The sequence below is a fragment of the Paramisgurnus dabryanus genome, chromosome 9, assembly GCF_030506205.2.
Source record: "Paramisgurnus dabryanus chromosome 9, PD_genome_1.1, whole genome shotgun sequence".
In the NCBI taxonomy this organism is placed as follows: domain Eukaryota; kingdom Metazoa; phylum Chordata; class Actinopteri; order Cypriniformes; family Cobitidae; genus Paramisgurnus; species Paramisgurnus dabryanus.
In genome coordinates this window covers 4893985-4916460 of record NC_133345.1, presented here as the reverse complement: position 1 = coordinate 4916460, position 22476 = coordinate 4893985, and the positions used below count along the sequence as shown (strand labels likewise).

General features: G+C 36.8%; 1 long non-coding RNA gene and 2 other non-coding genes across 4 annotated transcripts; all 3 read left to right on the top strand.

Annotated features, from left to right (window-relative positions):
• The first annotated feature begins 3568 nt into the window (after positions 1–3568).
• Positions 3569–6238, top strand: LOC135721892 (uncharacterized). 2 transcript variants are annotated; one of them, XR_010521652.2, is made up of 6 exons: positions 3569–3959; positions 4166–4281; positions 4639–4837; positions 5084–5134; positions 5476–5581; positions 5718–6238. It is a non-coding gene; the product is annotated as an uncharacterized lncRNA (long non-coding RNA). The 2 variants fall into 2 exon arrangements; XR_010521651.2 differs by having other exon boundaries at positions 4171–4281; positions 5718–6237.
• A 5593-nt stretch (positions 6239–11831) lies between these two features.
• On the top strand, positions 11832–12022 carry LOC135727024 (U2 spliceosomal RNA). The gene has a single exon (XR_010525108.1). It is a non-coding gene; the product is annotated as a U2 spliceosomal RNA (small nuclear RNA).
• A 781-nt stretch (positions 12023–12803) lies between these two features.
• LOC135726946 (U1 spliceosomal RNA) lies at positions 12804–12968 on the top strand. Its single transcript, XR_010525036.1, has one exon. It is a non-coding gene; the product is annotated as a U1 spliceosomal RNA (small nuclear RNA).
• Positions 12969–22476: the final 9508 nt, after the last annotated feature.

Sequence of the window (22476 nt, the reverse complement as noted above, 5' to 3'; positions counted from 1 at the left end):
GGGAGAATGTTAGCACATCGAGTGTTTAACGCGAAACTCAACATACTCCCGAAAATCACGTCGAGACAGCGATAATTGTAAGATTAAGATTTAATATACATATTAAAGCTCAGTTTATCTTTAAATTACCGTGCAATACTCCGGAGTACTTGATACAGGCTGTACATGAAGTTTAAACAAACTCTATCTGCGCCTGCGCACTTGATGCTGCCACGCCCACTAGATCCAGCGAGGGTGCCCCGCCTCGCTAGAGCTCCAGCTCCGCCCATTTGGCTCTGCAGCGGGCACCACTTGCAATAAACGAAAAACGAATTGACTGAAGTTCAAAGACACTCTTCTGTTTTTGTTCAAAAAGGAATAACGATAAAATGATCGCCAAATAACGAAAAACGGGACGTTTTTAATTGGTTTTTCGTTTTTTGATTCTGACACCAAAAACGGTTATTTGGTTTTTCGTTTTGAAACAAAAAACAGAAAAGCGGTATTTTCGTTTTATAATTACAAACGAATTACGGATTATCCAGAGATCCCCTGACCGACAGCGTTGGGCAATACAAAATGCTAATAAATACAAGACAAATTGAAATATTGTACATGCATGTACATTAAACAAGCCAACAAATCTGCCAATGGGCTACGACAATTTTTCTTGAATTAAGTGTTTATATCTAGATTTGTTTCTTACCCCTTTGGCAGATTTATTTGCTTGTTTTAAGCCCAAATTCGCTTAAATTTTGAGTTTTTTTCTCCCTAAAGGCTAGGCTTATTTTCTTAGGGCATTTTGCTCATCAAAAAATGCATCTTATTTTAAGACTTTCTAGATATTTGTACAGTGAAAACAGTTCGAAATAACAAGTAAGAAATGATTTTTTGCAATGTATTCATTCATTCGCTACCCTTCATAATACAGCTGTCGAAAAACCACAGCAACGTCGACAGACCTGGAAGCGTAGCTGTATTTGTTTAACTCACAAAGACAACGGGTAAAGTATTTTCTTGATTACCTAAATGACTTGCCGTAAGAAAATAAGTTTAGGTTTAAGGGGGGGAAATACAGTTTAAAGGGATATTTCAATTTATGATGATAATTCTGTCATCATTTACTCATGCATACAGGCTTACAACAACACGAGGATTAGTTTTTTTCTGAGTAACACAAAAGAAGGTATTTTGAGGAATGATGGTAAACCCACAGCAGATAGTCACCATTGACTTCCATAGTAGGAATAAAAAAAATATGATGGAATTTATTAGGTACCATCAACCGTGTGCTAACCATCACTTTGCAAAATATTTTCTTCATCATTTATCACGCTACTTCCAAAATATTTTTTCCTACTAAGTCAATGTTTCATTATTTGCTTTACAAGCTTAAAAATGATGGTGACATGATTCCATGGTAATCACAAACAGTTAAACAAGTAAGATAATCACCATTACTTTTAAAAGCATTTTGAAAATTGCTTGCTTATGCTGGGAGTAAAGGTATTTCACGCAGTGCGCATCCTCTTTAAAAGGTAATGTATGCTTCTTTTAAAGCTGACACATTTGCCACATTAAAATAACAGAAATGTGTACTTTTTAAACTTTTTGGAGCCGGTGTGTCTGTGTTCTTGGGGCACACATCTACATGTAAAAGCAGAATCGCTTATTATTCTTCTCTATTTCTTGTATAGGTCAATTATGAGTGAAGAACCGTTCACCAAATGAAGACCGCAGCCAGGTGACGGGATTCTGTGGTAATCGCAAACAGGTAAACCAGTAAAATAATCATCATTTATTGTTAAAATAATTTTGAAAATTGAAGTTCTGTGTGTTCTTATTGTACTTTATTTATTTCTGCAGGTAAGCACCATACCGTAAGCTTCATTCCCTTTATAACAGGTAAGGTTCATACTGTTTTATTCTTTTGTACTGTTTTATTCGTACTGTTTTAAATCATTCAGTAAATGCAAAGTTAAACTGATGTGTTTTTAATCTAGATTTAAAAGTGTCTACTGTTGAAGCACATCTGATCTCTTCTGAAAGCTGATAATAACTAAATGCTGATGCACCTTGTTTTGAGTGAACCCCTGTTTTTTCTAAATGACCTGATCCTATTGCTCCGAGTAATCGGTTTCATATTCGATTAGCATATCTGTCATGTATTTCGGCCTGTAGCCATGAAGTGGTTTTTAAACAAGTAACAGTACTTTTTTAATCCATTGTCCATTGCAATAATCGGCCCTGCTGGTGATGAAAGCATGAACAAGTTTCTCTAAGTCCTGTCTTGAGACAAAACCTCCAATTCTGGCAATATTTCTGAGATGGTAGTAAAAGCAGAATTCCTTATTATTTTTCTCTATCTCAGGCTCTATGGCATATATGTCATGATTTTATTTGTCTATTTATATGTCTATTTACAAGGACTGCCTTGGCCAAACGTTATTGTTAATTAATATTGAAGCAGTTATTTAACATATTTCCTTTGAGTAGTGATTTGTGTAATGATCCATATATCTATTTTTATGTATATTTTTAACTTAGGAATGTGATTTTAAAGCACATATTTGTTATTGTATGACACCTCTCATGTTATGAAAGTAAAAAATAAATGTATTTTCTGATGTCTTGCATTTCTGTTTTTAAACTGTTAATCCTTATCAAGTGCTATACATTAGAAAGTGGATAAATAACAAAAATGTCACTCCTGACAGCTGATAAATTAATCGTTCTTTATAGCACCACTGAGGTGAGCATTTTTCAAGGCAAGATTCTTTATAGAACCGTATAAAAAGGTTCTATATAGTACCAAAAAAAAACGGGTTCTGCTATGGTTACAAGCTGAAGAACCCTTATTTGGTACTATTTAGGAGCATTTGTCTTTAGAGTGTTGCGTAGGTTCGAAACTTTCAATCTTTAAACCAAAAAAAAGGGTCACACGGTTTTATTTGTGGTGTGGACATGAACACGCTGCAGGCATTGAAATGTAATTTGTAATTTATTGTCTCATTTCATATTTAACAAATAGAAAGCAAAGTGCTATTCAATCAGTTTAACTAAACAACTGGTGTTCCTCAATTTTGGGGCCTATTTTGTTCAGTATATCAGTTTTGTTCAGTTTTGTATGTGCATGCAAAAAGCATTCAGCGAGCAAATTAACTGAAGCTTTACCTTCGTGTTTCTTTTTGTATGAGTGATAACTGTTTCTGTATGTATTTGTATGGTTTTTTTACAAGTATAGAGTGAAATGCACACGGTGAGTAATGAACGCAGACCTTCAGTGCCGGATCTCTGACCCGCTAACCTCCATCCCGACAGCCAGCGCCTTCTCCGGATGCCATTGCGGTATCGCTCCTCGGCTTTTTGGGTAAAATCGAGTGGACACCGGGGACTACACGTTTGAATGGATTTTTGACCTTCGGCTATGGAAGCGAGGCTTGCTCCGTCCACTCCGTGCATCGACTCTGGCGCTTTCCGGGGACAAATAAGGTGAGTTTAAAACCAGAGTTTGCTTCTTTTGTGCGTGGTTGCCAGTTTGTTTGCCAATCCGTGGTCATAATATGTTCCGCTTCGTGGTTTCTGGTCAGGGGATCTCTGGATAATCCGTAATTCGTTTGTAATTATAAAACGAAAATACCGCTTTTCTGTTTTTTGTTTCAAAACGAAAAACCAAATAACCGTTTTTGGTGTCAGAATCAAAAAACGAAAAACCAATTAAAAATGTCCCGTTTTTCGTTATTTGGTGATCATTTTATCGTTCTTCCTTTTTGAACAAAAAATGAAGAGTGTCTTTGAACTTCAGTCAATTCGTTTTTCGTTTATTGCAAGTGGTGCCAAATGGGCGGAGCTGGAGCTCTAGCGAGGCGGGGCACCCTCGCTGGATCTAGTGGGCGTGGCAGCATCAAGTGCGCAGGCGCAGATAGAGTTTCTTTAAACTTCCTGTACAGCCTGTATCAAGTACTCCGGAGTATTGCACGGTAATTTAAAGATAAACTGAGCTTTAATATGTATATTAAATCTTAATCTTACAATTATCGCTGTCTCGACGTGATTTTCGGGAGTATGTTGAGTTTCGCGTTAAACACTCGATGTGCTAACATTCTCCCGTCCACCACAAGTGGCACGTAGTGTTTTTATTGTAGTTTTTATTGTTTTTATTTAAATATTTGTTGAACCTGCACAGGTCAGGTGCACCAGACAATACGTTTGCGAGGACAGGATCTTCTGCTCTCTATATCACGGTGCCTACTGTAAATAAGCATTTACACGAGCTCTGAAATCATGCAGTTCAACAAAAAGGTATGTGTGTGTGAATTAAATATTTTAATTATACTGTGTGTGATAAACATCATGTTTGTTGAACCTTTCTGTTTGTGCATGTCATAGTAATTTCTTTCTTGCATTTAAAACTAAAAACATATTGTTCATTTAATATTTTCTTGTGTTGTGAAACCTTTGGGATGTCTGAATTTAAACTACTTTATTTCAGTTGTTATAATAGTTTTTCTGCGTTACATTACTTATGACAAGTTAAAAACATGTATAGAAATACTCTTTATGTTGTGCTCTTGAGCAAGGTGAGCTGTTTATATGCAATGCACTGTACAAAACATGTAAACAAGACAATTATGCTAATTTATGCTTTCTATGTTTTAGATTTTATCATCAAGCATGGTCTCAAGTGCAGACGATCCCACACTTTCACTGCTGTTACTGTACATCAACATTTTAAAATGTGTAAAAATCCAGCCTCTGGACAACCTTCCATTGGTTGCAACACCACCTTCATCCCCAGCATCAGCATCCCCACCTTTATTTCCCCTCGACATTGGAACATGTCTGTACTGATTTTGAGGTACAGCTTTTTAACTTCTTGCTGCTTGTAAACTTGTTTAAATATCTTTAGTGGAGTATTAAGAAAGAACAAAGTACACAGTTGTCACAAATAACCCACTGAGGGTCAGTTAAGTAAACGAAGTACACATTTTTAACAAAACTGTAAACAAACAGAAAGACTTAACTTAAAAAAAAACAATCCCTAGATGTGACCGCTATTTACTGTATTAATTGTATATCTAATTGTATTGTCTATAATTAACAGGGTGCCCCTCTACAGCTAGGAGGTATTGATTGTGGGGTATTTATGTTGATGGTAAGTGGTCTTATATTTGCTGTACACCTGTCTCTGTGTACTAAACACAGCATTTGTTAATATTGTTTTGTTTTTTCTATGCACTCTATGTTATGACTGTGAGAAAACATAAAAAAGAACTATTAAGATTTTCGATTGCTATCTTTTGCCAGTCTGACACACCAATAATCATAAAGTGGTGGTGCTCAGTTAATTTAGACATTTCCTCTGACAAAGTATGATATTAATAACTATACTTCTGATAAAACCTCCATTCTGTGCATTTCCAGTATGCAGACAATAACTATATAAATAAAGCAATGCATGCCTAAAAACATTCTAATGTTTGTCTCTTCTTACAGTCAAGTCCCACAACTACTCACCCAGGAAGTAACATATGCAGATAACATGAAATTCACTCCACCTGAGTCAGATGTCATGGAGATCACCCAGACACCAGAAGTAGATGTATGTAGAGGGATTGTTTATGTACTGATTGACTTGTTTAACTTGTTAATGTGTGTATTAACCTTTCCTGTTTCATGAATTTGTTTATGAGCAGTATATCATTTTTAATTATATTATTATTGGAATTCTTATATAGCACACAGGACTCAGCGGTGATGAGAAACATTCAGCTGACTTGTGAGTGGGTAAAGGAGACCACTTGCTGGGAAGATGATCTGCAAAAGATCTAAAGGATGATGCCCTGTTGGCTATAACAATGTTGGACTTGTTTATAAACACCATGATTTATGAGGGTGAAAGGAATGAAGAAGAAATGTCGACTCCCTTCCCTTTTATATTTTAGAGAAGAGCAGGAGATATATGAGACAAAAGAGTTATTTGTGGGTTTTGTTTACACAAAAAAACCCTGTCTTGTGAATCTACTAGTGGGGATAGACTAATGTAAATATAGATTTTTTTATTGGTTTTGTAAAATACCATTAAACGTTTGTGTGAACTGTAAAGTGATGTGTTCTTGAAATAAATGTATAATATTTATTATTGTATCTTATTATACCATTAAAGTCTTGTGTTCTTGAAATATTCATGATATTATTTTATATCTTCTTATTATAACATTTTATATAGATTTCTTTTATGTTAGATGCATATTTTGCTAAATTTGGGTTAATAGAAACCAATAAATCCACTTGTAGGACAGTGGAGTGCAACACTTATACATCTGAGTATGTGACTATTAAATTACATTTATCTTCTACAAAAATGTAGTTGAAGCGAATGCTTCATTAATGTCAAAGCACATTGTATATCCTCTACTGTGGTAAGTCACATGGTTGGTTTTAGACTACTTGTCTGATTATTCATTAAAAATAGCATAATGCATAGCCTATCACATAAAGGTTGAATCTTTTCAAAGTTACAGTCAATATTCCATTTAAATTTGCAATATCACTTTTACAGCATATGCTTTCACATTTACATGCAATAAGGGCAGATTAGGTAACCTAGTTTTATTTATTATTATATTTATTTATTTGTTTATTTATTTATTGATGATTTGGTAATACAAAAAGATGTATGAAACATTAGTAAATGCATTACATGAAAAAACAATGAACAATATAGCTTTTCAGCAAGTATTATTTCTTGTTAATGTTAGTTAATGTCAATACAGTTATTTAGTTCATGCATTAACTAATGTTAACAGTTACAACGCTTGATTTTATAAATGTATTAGTAAAGGCTGAAATAAACATGATGAACTAAGATTCATAAATGCTGTAGAAGTTTTGTTATTTGATAGTTCATGTTAGCTAATGCATTAACTAATCTAAACAAATACAACCATGTTGTAAAGTGTTATCGATAATTTAGGGGTGCACAGATAGTAAGGGGTGCACAGATAGTAAGCTTTCACTGGCAGGACAAAGCAGCACTCCACTCCTTTCTCCATAAATGGGCATTGTTGTCACTTTTAGATACTTACATCATGGTTTATGGTAAGCCACATCTTTGAATTGTGGCACTACTTTTGTGGAATTGGATGATGTCAACTTATGTCTTTAAATACAAATGTACATCATAATGTACAACAGTACAGTGAAGCAGGGCTCTGCATTGCAACTCTTTCACTTGCATATATGCCCTCAAATTATTTACAAGCATAGTGGGTAAGTGAAGACTAAAACCTAATATACTGTTAATGTTATAATGTTAAGGTTATATTATACTTTTATACATGTACTAGTTCCTGTGGCTTACCATAAGCAATGATGTAAATATCTGAAAGTGACAACAAAGCCCTTAATGCATTTACTAATGTTTAATATGACCTTGTTGTATTACCATATCATATGATTAATTCAATAAATAAATATAATAATAATAAATAAGACTAGGTTACCTAATCTGCCCTATTGTATGTAAATGTGAAAGCATATGCTGTAAAAATAATATTGCAAATTTATATGGAATATTGACTGTAACTTTGGATAGATTCAACCTTTATGTGATAGGCTATCAAAATATACTAGGATCCGGAGTCTTTGATACAGGCTGTACAGTTAGTTTAAACAAACTGTATCTGCGCCTGCACACTTGATGCTGCCACGCCCACTAGATCCAGCGAGGGGGAGCTGGAGCTTCAGCTCCGCCCATTTGGCTCTGCAGCTAGCACCACTTGCAATAAACGAAAAACGAATTGACTGAAGTTCAAAGACTCTCTTCATTCTTTGTTAAAAAAGGAATAACGATAAAATGATCGCCAAAAACGAAAAACGGGCCATTTTTATTTGGTTTTTCGTTTTTTGATTCTGACACAAAAACGGTTATTTTGTTTTTCGTTTTGAAACAAAAAACAGAAAAGCGGTATTTTCGTTTTATAATTACAAACGAATTACGGATTATCCAGAGATCCCCTGACCGTTTCTCCATCGCTCAGTACTTTTCTGTGTTTCTATTTTACGTAAAGCTAACACCAAAACGATTGTGGAAAGCGCTATATAGATTGTTCTCAAAGAAAAAACGAGAAACAAACCCATGTGAATATGGGTCAAATTATCTAGGCGGAGCACTTCGTTCAAAGAAAAACGCAACAGAATTGTTTGCGTTGAACAAAGACAATGGTGCGTGCAGACATCGAATGTGTATTGTGGATAAAAAATGGCCAGTGGGGTGGGACAATTTTTCTTGAATTAAGTGTTTATGGGAAAAGTTAACGAATTTTTTCTTACCCTGTAGGCAGATTTATTTGCTTGTTTTAAGCATAAAATAACAGGAGAAGAAATTGTGTAGGGGGAGCAGAGGGTTTTTTTTTTTCGTTCAAAGAAAAGCAGCGTGGCACGAATGAATGTTTGGCTGAAATGCTATCGTAATTTCCCCCTTAATTTTCCTTACAAACATGAAACCAGAGAGAAGGGCCAGTTGGCATCGAATTGCAGCTTGTATTCGGTGATTGATTGAGGAAAAATATGCGTATGTGTATATATACACTTGTTTTGTTGAACAGAGACAATGGCCGCGTGCTCCAGCGTCACCTATATGCCTATTTCACAAAATGGCGCCTTTGACCGGAAGTAAGGAAAACATCGTTCAGGTTGCACCACTACGATGGCCACTCAATATAGTATGGACTGACAGCTGCTTTGTTTTCTCCTACACATGAATTTACTTGTAAAAATAACAATAACAGATATTGTCGATTGGTGTTATATTATTTTTTTAGCATTTCGTATTATCAAAATATATCATATGTTAGACAGCTGTCAATTTTAAATAAAATAACCAGACATACATAACTATTCGTGTCTGCTCCCGTTTATTGTAATGAGTCTGCACATTTGGAGAAATACTTAGACATTTTACTTCTTATTTCTTTAGACTGAATAATTATTTCTTATTAATTCCAAAGTATGAGACCCGATGATCTAATCGTGGTGTATGTGCTATTCCTCGTTTGTTTGCCTGCATCCATTGCTTTACGGCTTGCTTGTTGCGTTGAAATGCACATTTGATTTCTTTACCAGCATTGGATTTAGACCATTCAATGAGAAGAGTTAACAGCGTTTATTATGATTGATAAGCCCTCAACGGAGAATGAAGTCTGCATACATTAAAAGCCTTATTTTGTTTTTATCGTGTGCCTTCCAAAATGTATGCGACGAAACTTAAATCACGCAAAATATGAATGGTAACTAGACGTGCTTGTTGTGTGCAGGGAGTGCATTTATTTGTAAACTTTTGCTAAATCAAAATGGTTTATTTGTATTTGCTTTTTACCTGGGTTTTATCAGGTTCGCAGTCGGGACATTTTTAATCCATAGTGTATGGAGTTATCTAGTAGAAAATGATCTGCTGTTTTTTGGTAGAATGTTGTGTGAGCTAAAGAAACGAGGAATAAAACACACACCGCGATTAAAAAAATCAGATCTCATACTTTGTAATTGAAAATAAATAATAATTAATTTCAAAGAAATAAGAAGTAAAATGTGTAAGTATTCCTCAAAATGTGCTTTGGACTAAGTCTCCCGTCATCACAGCAAACGGGAGCAGACCCGAATAGGTATGTCTAGTTATTTTATTAAAAATTCCCAGCCGTCTGTAAATTCATGTTTGAAAGAAAAAAGTAAATGAATATCTTACTTACTGTTTTTGTCTTGTTTTCTAGTGAATATCTGACAATTCTTAAATGGAGATACATTTACTTGGTAAGCAAAGTGGCTTAAGATATTATGTATTGTAATAGAAAATTGTTATAAAAACGTTTTGTTTTTGCTGGGAATTCTTGTATATATTTCACAGCTATATAATTAATTATAATAACGCACTTTTTGTTGATAAACATGTTAAAAAATACATTAACACAGAATAATGTGGCAACAAATCAAATGTGCATTTAAATGCAACAAGCAGAAAATAAATAAATAAAGCAAATGCATGGAAAAGAAACGAGGAATAAAACAAACACCGCGATTAAAAAAATCAGATCGCATACTTTGTAATTGAAAATAAATAATAATTAATTCCAAAGAAATAAGAAGTAAAATGTGTAAGTATTCCTCAAAATGTGCTTTGGACTAAGTCCCCGTCATCACAGCAAACGGGAGCAGACCCGAATAGGTATGTCTAGTTATTTTATTTAAAATTTCCAGCCGTCTGTAAATTCATGTTTGAAAGAAAAAAGTAAATGAATATCTTACTTACTGTTTTTGTCTTGTTTTCTTGTGAATATCTGACAATTCTTAAATGGAGATACATTTACTTGGTAAGCAAAGTGGCTTAAGATATTATGTATTGTAATAGAAAATTGTTATAAAAGCGTTTTGTGTTTGCTGGGAATTCACAGCCATATAATTAATTATAATAACGCACTTTTTGTTTATAAACATGTTAAAAAATACATTAACACAGAATAATGTGGCAACAAATCAAACGTGCATTTAAATGCAACAAGCAAAAATAAATAAATAAAGCAAATGCACGGAAAAGAAACGAGGAATAAAACAAACACCGCGATTAAAAAATCAGATCGTATACTTTGTAATAATTGAAATAAATTATAAAAATCAACAGGTTTATATTTAAAACAAGTAAAAAATATCTGCCAGCGGGGTAAGAAAAATAAACTTAATTCTAGTTTCAACTTAATTCAATAATAAACTCAATTTAGGTTTATTTTTCTTACCCCACTGGCAGATATTTTTACTTGTTTTAAGCCTTAACCTATTACATTTTAGAATTTATTTCAGTAAACAAGACTTAAATTCTAAGCCACTTTGCTTATTAAGTAAATGTATCTTGATTTAAGAATTATTTTTTAACTCGAAAACATGAATAAAATACTAAGTAAACGAACAGATTGGGATGTTCAAAACACTTAAACATTTTTTTTCACTCTACCCTTCATACTACAGCTGTTGAAAAACCACAGCAATGTTGACAGACCTGGAAGCCATGATATATTAGCAGTTTTTAAAATAAGTTAAATCTAGAATCCTTATTGGTTTTAGATACTTAAAAGCAATGAATGATCTTCTTTCTTTTGAATTGATTTGGTATTATGGAGGAGCTCTGTGTCTGGTTATTGAAGATGATTTCGTCTTTGCTCCTATGTTGGCTTATTTTTTGTTATTTCCGTTACTATATATATATATATTTTTTTCCCCTTTGTTTTTTCTGATTTGAGGTTATGAAAATGTTTTAATTTGTAATAAAGGTTTTTTGAAAATTCTAAATTCTCTCTCTCTCTCTCTCATGAGCGTGGATCAGTTCCTGCATCAAGGAAAAAATGCGCATCCTGGTAAATTTCAGAAGTTAGACGACTGAGCTGCAGCGGACAGCGTAAGATTTATGAAAACACATTTGAGAAGAAAGGCAAAGCATGTTTCACAGTTAATCCAAGACCATAATGACAATTTTGCGCTCTGTTTCCCGAAGCTCGTGGAGGCGTGGAGCAGCATACACAGTTAAGGTATGTGCGATCTACCGGCATTACCTTTACGATCGACGTATTGGATCTGCAAGCTGCAAGCAAATTAACTGAAGCTTTACTTCATGTTTCTGTTTGGTTAAGCGATGACTGCTTTTTCCCAACAGTTTGTGTGTGTTTTCTGCATGGGTTTAGAAAACATGAACTTCTGATCTGCTAGCTCAACGTTCTACCTCTGTAACGTATAGAGTTAAATGCCCGCTAGCCTCCACCCCAAAAGCCAGCGCCTTCGCCGGCTCCCCCTTTGGCTGCGTCTATTCCGGTATCGCTTCTCGGCCTTTTGGCTAAGATCAAGTGTAGTATCTGTTCTTATCAGTTTAATGTCTGATACGTCTCCTATCCGGAGACTATATGTTAAATGGATTTTTGACCTTCGGAAACGGAAGCGGAGCTTGCTCCTTCCACTCCATGCATCAACATGGTATTGCAGTGTTTCCATGAATGGTGCGCTCCCCTTCTCGGGGACAAATAAGTCAAATACAAAAAAAGAATTTGCTTCTTTTGTGCGTGAATGACGGTGTTTTTTCTAATACGTGTGTTTTAAAATTGCTGTGTTTTCGTTGGCTTTATTGGTTTAACGAAAAGCTTGCGTGGAAATGAACACGCTGATAAAGAAATGTTTTTGTAATGTATTTAATTATTTTCTTTACAAGTTTGTGGTGGTGATCCGAGGACGAATTAAACATCCTCGACACAGCTGAAGGTGCAACAAAAGCGAAAGAGGCCGATTGGAATGTTAAAAACACCTGAAAACTTTTTTCACTACCCTTCATACTACAGCTGTCGAAAATCCACAGCAACGTCGACAGACCTGGAAGCATAGCTGTACATGTTTAACTCACAACGACAACGGGTAAGTCATTGAGCCCTGTGTTTTTATTTATCCACGTTCTAAAATTGCTATGCTTTCGTTGTTTCTTGATTGCTCTGTACATTTCTTTGTTTCTATTCCACGTAAAGTTACTTTGTAATAACGAAACCATATATTTGAATGCGCAATTTAAATCCATTTGATTTAAATTGTTTCACATATTTCACTCTACACGGTTCAACCGGGCTGGAAACGGAATAAAAATAGGGTAGATCTCGAAGAATGTTTGGTCTCAGACGTGGCTTCGTGCGCTTTCCACCTGGTCACACACAGTAATGAAATGTTAGTCGGACGCCCTTCGGGGGCGCCGTTGATGTGATCGGTCACAGGAAGATGCGGCCGTCTGGCCTCAAAGGGTGTCGCTCATACTTACCTGGCAGGGGAGACACCATGATCATGAAGGTGGTTCACCCAGGGCGAGGCTCAGCCATTGCACTCCGGTTGTGCTGACCCTTTGCGAATTCCCCAAATGTGGGAATCTCGACTGCAAAATTTCTGATAGTGGGGGACTGCGTTCGCGCTCTCCCCTGACCTATGTGTTAAAAATAGATTCTTTTGTCGTTTTACTTAAAATCCAAGAGACGTCTAACCACGGCCCAAGAATACATTAGTCATCAAAAAAGCGGCTATTCAACGACTACATAATTTCTAATAGACAGCGAATATGTGTCTAGGCTAAAACAAGGCTTAATTTGGGCTGTCAGTGAAAATCTAATAGACGTTTGACCATTCCAAAAGAATAGACTAGCCATTAAATAGAACCACAATCAAACGGCTACATGTCTAAGAGACAGTCAACAAAATAATGCTTAGATGATTCTTTTATTTCCAATATAAGAGGTTCTCGGGAATGGCAATCATCCAAACTAATAAATTATAAAGGCTTTTATAAGAAAATGACAACAGTTAAACAACATAGACAGCGTTGGGCAATACAAAATGCTAATAAATACAAGACAAATTGAAATATTGTACATGCATGTACATTAAACAAGCCAACAAATCTGCCAATGGGCTACGACAATTTTTCTTGAATTAAGTGTTTATATCTAGATTTGTTTCTTACCCCTTTGGCAGATTTATTTGCTTGTTTTAAGCCCAAATTCGCTTAAATTTTGAGTTTTTTTCTCCCTAAAGGCTAGGCTTATTTTCTTAGGGCATTTTGCTCATCAAAAAATGCATCTTATTTTAAGACTTTCTAGATATTTGTACAGTGAAAACAGTTCGAAATAACAAGTAAGAAATGATTTTTTGCAATGTATTCATTCATTCGCTACCCTTCATAATACAGCTGTCGAAAAACCACAGCAACGTCGACAGACCTGGAAGCGTAGCTGTATTTGTTTAACTCACAAAGACAACGGGTAAAGTATTTTCTTGATTACCTAAATGACTTGCCGTAAGAAAATAAGTTTAGGTTTAAGGGGGGGAAATACAGTTTAAAGGGATATTTCAATTTATGATGATAATTCTGTCATCATTTACTCATGCATACAGGCTTACAACAACACGAGGATTAGTTTTTTTCTGAGTAACACAAAAGAAGGTATTTTGAGGAATGATGGTAAACCCACAGCAGATAGTCACCATTGACTTCCATAGTAGGAATAAAAAAAATATGATGGAATTTATTAGGTACCATCAACCGTGTGCTAACCATCACTTTGCAAAATATTTTCTTCATCATTTATCACGCTACTTCCAAAATATTTTTTCCTACTAAGTCAATGTTTCATTATTTGCTTTACAAGCTTAAAAATGATGGTGACATGATTCCATGGTAATCACAAACAGTTAAACAAGTAAGATAATCACCATTACTTTTAAAAGCATTTTGAAAATTGCTTGCTTATGCGGGGAGTAAAGGTATTTCACGCAGTGCGCATCCTCTTTAAAAGGTAATGTATGCTTCTTTTAAAGCTGACACATTTGCCACATTAAAATAACAGAAATGTGTACTTTTTAAACTTTTTGGAGCCGGTGTGTCTGTGTTCTTGGGGCACACATCTACATGTAAAAGCAGAATCGCTTATTATTCTTCTCTATTTCTTGTATAGGTCAATTATGAGTGAAGAACCGTTCACCAAATGAAGACCGCAGCCAGGTGACGGGATTCTGTGGTAATCGCAAACAGGTAAACCAGTAAAATAATCATCATTTATTGTTAAAATAATTTTGAAAATTGAAGTTCTGTGTGTTCTTATTGTACTTTATTTATTTCTGCAGGTAAGCACCATACCGTAAGCTTCATTCCCTTTATAACAGGTAAGGTTCATACTGTTTTATTCTTTTGTACTGTTTTATTCGTACTGTTTTAAATCATTCAGTAAATGCAAAGTTAAACTGATGTGTTTTTAATCTAGATTTAAAAGTGTCTACTGTTGAAGCACATCTGATCTCTTCTGAAAGCTGATAATAACTAAATGCTGATGCACCTTGTTTTGAGTGAACCCCTGTTTTTCTAAATGACCTGATCCTATTGCTCCGAGTAATCGGTTTCATATTCGATTAGCATATCTGTCATGTATTTCGGCCTGTAGCCATGAAGTGGTTTTTAAACAAGTAACAGTACTTTTTTAATCCATTGTCCATTGCAATAATCGGCCCTGCTGGTGATGAAAGCATGAACAAGTTTCTCTAAGTCCTGTCTTGAGACAAAACCTCCAATTCTGGCAATATTTCTGAGATGGTAGTAAAAGCAGAATTCCTTATTATTTTTCTCTATCTCAGGCTCTATGGCATATATGTCATGATTTTATTTGTCTATTTATATGTCTATTTACAAGGACTGCCTTGGCCAAACGTTATTGTTAATTAATATTGAAGCAGTTATTTAACATATTTCCTTTGAGTAGTGATTTGTGTAATGATCCATATATCTATTTTTATGTATATTTTTAACTTAGGAATGTGATTTTAAAGCACATATTTGTTATTGTATGACACCTCTCATGTTATGAAAGTAAAAAATAAATGTATTTTCTGATGTCTTGCATTTCTGTTTTTAAACTGTTAATCCTTATCAAGTGCTATACATTAGAAAGTGGATAAATAACAAAAATGTCACTCCTGACAGCTGATAAATTAATCGTTCTTTATAGCACCACTGAGGTGAGCATTTTTCAAGGCAAGATTCTTTATAGAACCGTATAAAAAGGTTCTATATAGTACCAAAAAAACGGGTTCTGCTATGGTTACAAGCTGAAGAACCCTTATTTGGTACTATTTAGGAGCATTTGTCTTTAGAGTGTTGCGTAGGTTCGAAACTTTCAATCTTTAAACCAAAAAAAAGGGTCACACGGTTTTATTTGTGGTGTGGACATGAACACGCTGCAGGCATTGAAATGTAATTTGTAATTTATTGTCTCATTTCATATTTAACAAATAGAAAGCAAAGTGCTATTCAATCAGTTTAACTAAACAACTGGTGTTCCTCAATTTTGGGGCCTATTTTGTTCAGTATATCAGTTTTGTTCAGTTTTGTATGTGCATGCAAAAAGCATTCAGCGAGCAAATTAACTGAAGCTTTACCTTCGTGTTTCTTTTTGTATGAGTGATAACTGTTTCTGTATGTATTTGTATGGTTTTTTTACAAGTATAGAGTGAAATGCACACGGTGAGTAATGAACGCAGACCTTCAGTGCCGGATCTCTGACCCGCTAACCTCCATCCCGACAGCCAGCGCCTTCTCCGGATGCCATTGCGGTATCGCTCCTCGGCTTTTTGGGTAAAATCGAGTGGACACCGGGGACTACACGTTTGAATGGATTTTTGACCTTCGGCTATGGAAGCGAGGCTTGCTCCGTCCACTCCGTGCATCGACTCTGGCGCTTTCCGGGGACAAATAAGGTGAGTTTAAAACCAGAGTTTGCTTCTTTTGTGCGTGGTTGCCAGTTTGTTTGCCAATCCGTGGTCATAATATGTTCTGCTTCGTGGTTTCTCCATCGCTCAGTACTTTTCTGTGTTTCTATTTTACGTAAAGCTAACACCAAAACGATTGTGGAAAGCGCTATATAGATTGTTCTCAAAGAAAAAACGAGAAACAAACCCATGTGAATATGGGTCAAATTATCTAGGCGGAGCACTTCGTTCAAAGAAAAACGCAACAGAATTGTTTGCGTTGAACAAAGACAATGGTGCGTGCAGACATCGAATGTGTATTGTGGATAAAAAATGGCCAGTGGGGTGGGACAATTTTTCTTGAATTAAGTGTTTATGGGAAAAGTTAACAAATTTTTTCTTACCCTGTAGGCAGATTTATTTGCTTGTTTTAAGCATAAAATAACAGGAGAAGAAATTGTGTAGGGGGAGCAGAGGGTTTTTTTTTCGTTCAAAGAAAAGCAGCGTGGCACGAATGAATGTTTGGCTGAAATGCTATCGTAATTTCCCCCTTAATTTTCCTTACAAACATGAAACCAGAGAGAAGGGCCAGTTGGCATCGAATTGCACCTTGTATTCGGTGATTGATTGAGGAAAAATATGCGTATGTGTATATATACACTTGTTTTGTTGAACAGAGACAATGGCCGCGTGCTCCAGCGTCACCTATATGCCTATTTCACAAAATGGCGCCTTTGACCGGAAGTAAGGAAAACATCGTTCAGGTTGCACCACTACGATGGCCACTCAATATAGTATGGACTGACAGCTGCTTTGTTTTCTCCTACACATGAATTTACTTGTAAAAATAACAATAACATATATTGTCGATTGGTGTTATATTATTTTTTTAGCATTTCGTCTTATCAAAATATATCATATGTTAGACAGCTGTCAATTTTAAATAAAATAACGAGACATACATAACTATTCGTGTCTGCTCCCGTTTATTGTAATGAGTCTGCACATTTGGAGAAATACTTAGACATTTTACTTCTTATTTCTTTAGACTGAATAATTATTTCTTATTAATTCCAAAGTATGAGACCCGATGATCTAATCGTGGTGTATGTGCTATTCCTCGTTTGTTTGCCTGCATCCATTGCTTTACGGCTTGCTTGTTGCGTTGAAATGCACATTTGATTTCTTTACCAGCATTGGATTTAGACCATTCAATGAGAAGAGTTAACAGCGTTTATTATGATTGATAAGCCCTCAACGGAGAATGAAGTCTGCATACATTAAAAGCCTTATTTTGTTTTTATCGTGTGCCTTCCAAAATGTATGTGTGACAACCACAAAAGTGTTGTATTTGTGTTTTTAAGAATATTCAATTATTGTCTTTTATTTGAAAACAATTTATTGTATTTCTTTTAAAGAAAGAAATTATAGTTATCCAAAGGGATCTATTTTTATGTGACTTTTCCTGTTTTAAAGTTAATTGAGTAGTGTTTGCTCCAGGCCAGCAGGGGGCAGTGTCGGGTGACAGGTTTACTGTAGCTGCGTGAGTTGTGAGTTTCTCATTACTGCAGAGAGCTCAAACCTGAACGCTGTCTCCTCGTTTCTCTCCTGTTTTACAGGTGGGTAAATGTACAAAAACACATCAGGTGTAGAATTTGGTCATGCAGAAATGCAAATGGGATAAGGGTGGACTGTTTTAGTGAAATAATTTTCATCAGAGTCTGTTAATGATTTTGTTTATAATGAGTTTGAAACGAGTCAGTTCAAAACACACACTTTCTCATGTACATAAAGCATATGATGATGTTTTTTGAGCTTGTAAGGTTAACAGATATGGTTAACTCACTGTTTGTTAGTTTTTCACCATTGGCTTAAAATGTTTTTGTTTAATAAGTCTATACAAAAATGTTTACAGTTTAAAATGAAGTTTAAAGTTACCATTTTATTCACTTTATTAGTTTTGAGCATGATTTTGCAGTACTATATTAACATGATACTGATAAAATACTGTGAGTGAAAGATTCCAAGTATCTTTAAAAATAGCTGGTGGATATTACCATTGTCTTTGCATTTCATTTTGATAAATAGAGTAAAATACAAGCACAAAGAGTAAGTAAACATGTATTTGGGGCAAATAGATTTATTTTATTATGGATTTTGTAATGACATAGAAACTGAAAATTCATTGTTATGTTAAAGAGACACTGAACATGTAATATGTGAAACAAAAATGACTCTTAACAATAGAGGTGTTTTGCTGAAGGAAATTCAAAAAATAAATTACTGCAGAGAGCTCAAACCTGAACGCTGTCTCCTCGTTTCTCTCCTGTTTTACAGGAATTAATCTGTGTTTTACAGTGCCGTTGCTACGGTACCTGTTACAGATTTTTGGTGGCCAGTACGGGGAACGGCAGCATATGCGTAGGCTACAAGCACAATCAGAATCAGCAGTGTAATGTTCCAGGAGCTGACGCCTCTTCCCGTCTTGAAGTTAAAGGAAGATTGGGTGTTACATGTGTGAGGCCAGTGTTTCACCTCATCTCTGGATCGTGAAGATACAACCTACCTCAACCATCCACCATCTCAGATGCACAGGCCCTGTCTTCACCAGACCAATTGCCTGTGAGGTTACGACGGTGCTGCACACGTGGAAGACTAAGGGCTACTGGTGAAAGTGCTACCTGGGAGAGCAACCAACTGTGAGGAGAAGGGAAAAGCAGTCATGGCAGACGCTGAGAGAAAAGGCTTGGTGTGGAGCATCAAGAAGAGTCTACTCATGCTGACGGCCAATGAACTTTTCCAACTAGCCCAGAGTGTTGGTCCTGTGCCAGGGAAGGATTCATCTAAGCTTCAGATTGGTGAAGAGGAGGGCTGCTTTGAGTACATTCTAGCTTTTATGAACAGTGACACTTTGTTGGAATCTGAGGATTCAGGTATGGCCGTGTTGTTAGAGCTTAATGATACTGTAAATAATGTCATTGAGGTTCGTTTTGCTCAACCAAAAGCAGGTGCAGGGGATTATGTGCACAACATAATGTCAACCACCCCAGTACTGGGTGAGGATATGACAGTAGGTCAGCCAGAGACAGCTACTGATAACCTGACAACTGCTAACGTGACAGCCATTGGTTCTAATACTAATACTACCCACACAGCTGCGGTTAGCGTAGCAACTGCTTCACCAATCACTAATCCCCTTCTCACACATACTGATGTCAAAACTACACAGAACACTGACACAGAGTTACAGAGAATGCTTTCTAGCTACGCTGAGCTTAGCAACAAAGTCCTACAATACATAAACAACCCCACATCATCACCTACGCTCACACCTACACCAGTACAATCTACACTACAATATAACAACACTCACAAACCTGAACAACATCCACAAGGAAGACATGATCGAGTCGTCCCCCTTCGAGACCTTTCACTGCTTCGTCGTGAGTTCAAGATTCAAGGTGGACAGATTGGTGATCAGAGCTCAGATTTAAGCTACAATAGCATATGCAGACAAATCGATGAAGGTGTTAAAGAACGATTCAGTGAGACTGAGATACTGAGAGGCGTTCTCAGAGTCATTAAATCTGGAAACTTTAAAGACATGCTAATGCACAAGGATGATTTAACAATAGACGAGCTGAAAGGCTTTCTGCAGTCCCATTTAGGTGGGCGAAGCAACACAGAACTCTTCCAAGAGCTTATGTGCACAAAACAAAACGACGGTGAAACTCCGCAACAGTTCTTATACCGTGTAATAGGTCTCAAACAAAAGATCCTGTTTGCTTCAAAATACGCTGACACAGAAGTGAAATACAATGCAAACACAGTTCAAGACATTTTCCTACACGCCATATATCAGGGCCTCAGCCATAAGCATAATGACATACGTCGAGAACTTAAACCATTCCTCTCAGATAGCAGTGTGACTGACGAGACAATTCTAAAACAAATGATGAAGATAACAAATACTGAGAATGAGAGACAGAGACGTCTGGGGTCAGCTGTGAAGCAAAAACAAGTAAGCGTGCATAGCACAGAGCTTGAAGTTGCAGCAGTACAAAGCAGCAGCACAAAGAAAGACGGACAAGATAAACAGCCAAAGGCTGATGCACTCCAACAGTTAACTGAGAAAGTAGAGGAGTTAATGAATAAAGTTGAACTGCTGCAACGGCCACAGTGGATTCAAAACCCAGAATCTTGCCATCATTGCCAAGTCAAAGTGGATCAAAAGAAAGCCAGATCAAATAGCTGTGCTAATTGCCTTGAACAGAATCGGCCAGGGTGCACTCATTGTTTTTACTGTGGTGAAGACGGCCACAGAGCAGTAGGCTGTTTGAAGAAGCCCAAGCGTTCGGAAAACTGGAGCCGGTCCCTGCCACGGGACAAGTAGTGACCGGGCTCCACGTTCAGTCCCACAGTGCTGAGTCTAACGTATGGGGCTCTGCTAATCATACAAAGACAAGTCTAGCTAATCAGAGCTCAAAAGGAAACAATGAACAAGTCAATCTCCAATCCCCCCTTTCCCTACCGACCCAAACAAGTAGGCGCCTGGCCAAGTTTATAGGGGCCAAAGCCCTTGCGCGATGTGACCTTAATGGCTTGACAGTCAACGCCTTACTAGACACTGGAGCTCAGGTGAGCATGATTGACAAAAGCTGGAAAGAGAAATATCTACCAGACGCACCCATTAGGCCACTCAGTGAAATATTTGATGAGAGAGAAGAGCTGGAAGTGCACGCTGTAAATGGAGAAATCCTCCCTTTTGATGGCTGGGTCCTCATTGCAGTCCGCTTCAGTGGAAATGGTGCTTTTAGCCAGTCTATCATGGTGCCTTTCCTCATCTGTAACATCCCGCTGGCACAGCCACTACTTGGATTTAATGTGTTAGAGGAAGTGATTCAAAATCGGCCAGCAGAACTTGTTCCAGCTCTCACCACGCTCCTTTCTGATGCAATATCTGTCCCTGCTGATAAAGTTGAGCTGCTGGTGAACTTTATTCAGGCTGACAAACCCTCCATGTACCAGAGAGTGTTAAGAACTGGGAATTATGACACTGTTTTCCCAGCTGGCCAAGTAGCCTGGGTTAAGTGCCAGATTCCATCCGCGGTAGCTCAGTCAGACCCTCTCCTCTTGTTTGAACCTGATGGAAACAGTGCACACCTCTCAGAGCTTGAGATTGAGGAGGGCCTACTAGAAATACAGACTGCAAAGAGACCTTATGTCATTATACCAGTGAGAAATAACACTAAACATTCAGTAACTATTCCAAGGAAGACAACCCTTGGCAGCGTCCAGACTGTGGCTAGGGTGATTGAGGCCGATCCACTAGAGAGTTCTAGGCCCAGAGGAGTAGTAGTTACCGCAGCCACAACACCAGCTGCTCAAACTGCTTCAGCCTTGTGGCATCCCCCTGTGGACCTCAGCCACCTTAGTGATGAGGAACAGGCTCCAGCCAATCCGGTGCCAGACAACCAGGCCGAGGTCAGGAGGTCAAGTCGGGACAGACGACCTAGACAGATTTTTACATATGAGAACCTGGGTCAGCCTTCACTGACAACACAAGCCACAGTTAATATGGCAAACACACACTTACAATCCCCTACTTACACTACAACTCATACCACCCAACCCATGCACTCTCTTATCCCCTACCCAACACCAACCTATCCACTAAACTCATATTCTACCATTTACCCACTATTTACATACATGCCTTACCACCTAACATCACCACCATACCTATTACCAGTTCCTGTTGCCTGTTAAAAGAAAAAAGAGAGTTTTAGTTAAAAGATGAGCAGAAATGGTGGGACCCATTTCTTTTTGCCGGGGAGTGTGTGACAACCACAAAAGTGTTGTATTTGTGTTTTTAAGAATATTCAATTATTGTCTTTTATTTGAAAACAATTTATTGTATTTCTTTTAAAGAAAGAAATTATAGTTATCCAAAGGGATCTATTTTTATGTGACTTTTCCTGTTTTAAAGTTAATTGAGTAGTGTTTGCTCCAGGCCAGCAGGGGGCAGTGTCGGGTGACAGGTTTACTGTAGCTGCGTGAGTTGTGAGTTTCTCATTACTGCAGAGAGCTCAAACCTGAACGCTGTCTCCTCGTTTCTCTCCTGTTTTACAGGTGGGTAAATGTACAAAAACACATCAGGTGTAGAATTTGGTCATGCAGAAATGCAAATGGGATAAG